Raw genomic sequence first — 338 nt, forward strand, 5'->3', positions numbered from 1 at the left:
AAAATATAGAGTGGAATTTAACCCGGGGCTTACGTTTTTTTCCAGGGTGGCTGAAATCTGCCATTCCCAGGGACAGGTTGATTGGTATAAACTCATGGCGGTTTTGCTATCCAGCTCTAGGGAGATGGGACAGATCAGGGGCTACTTGTAACATATCAATGTGTAGAGTCTTCCAGGCAGAGAGGAGAGGAAAAAGACCTGAGGGTGTTGGTCGAGAGGTGGCTGAATAGGAGCCAGCGGTGTGCCCAGGTGGCCAAGAGGGCCAGTGGCATCCTGGCTTGTCTCAGGAGTGGTGTGGCCAGCAGGAGCAGGGCAGGGAGCGTGCCCCTGTGCTGGGC

The 338-nt window shown here is 54.4% G+C and overlaps 1 protein-coding gene across 1 annotated transcript in view; it reads left to right on the plus strand.

Annotated features, from left to right (window-relative positions):
- SLC35B4 (solute carrier family 35 member B4) overlaps window positions 1–338 on the plus strand; it is an 11,323-nt gene that overhangs the window by 7,740 nt on the left and 3,245 nt on the right. The window lies entirely within an intron of this gene.

The sequence above is a fragment of the Egretta garzetta genome, unplaced genomic scaffold (genome assembly GCF_000687185.1).
Source record: "Egretta garzetta isolate BGI_Z169 unplaced genomic scaffold, ASM68718v1 scaffold260, whole genome shotgun sequence".
NCBI classification, from domain to species: domain Eukaryota; kingdom Metazoa; phylum Chordata; class Aves; order Pelecaniformes; family Ardeidae; genus Egretta; species Egretta garzetta.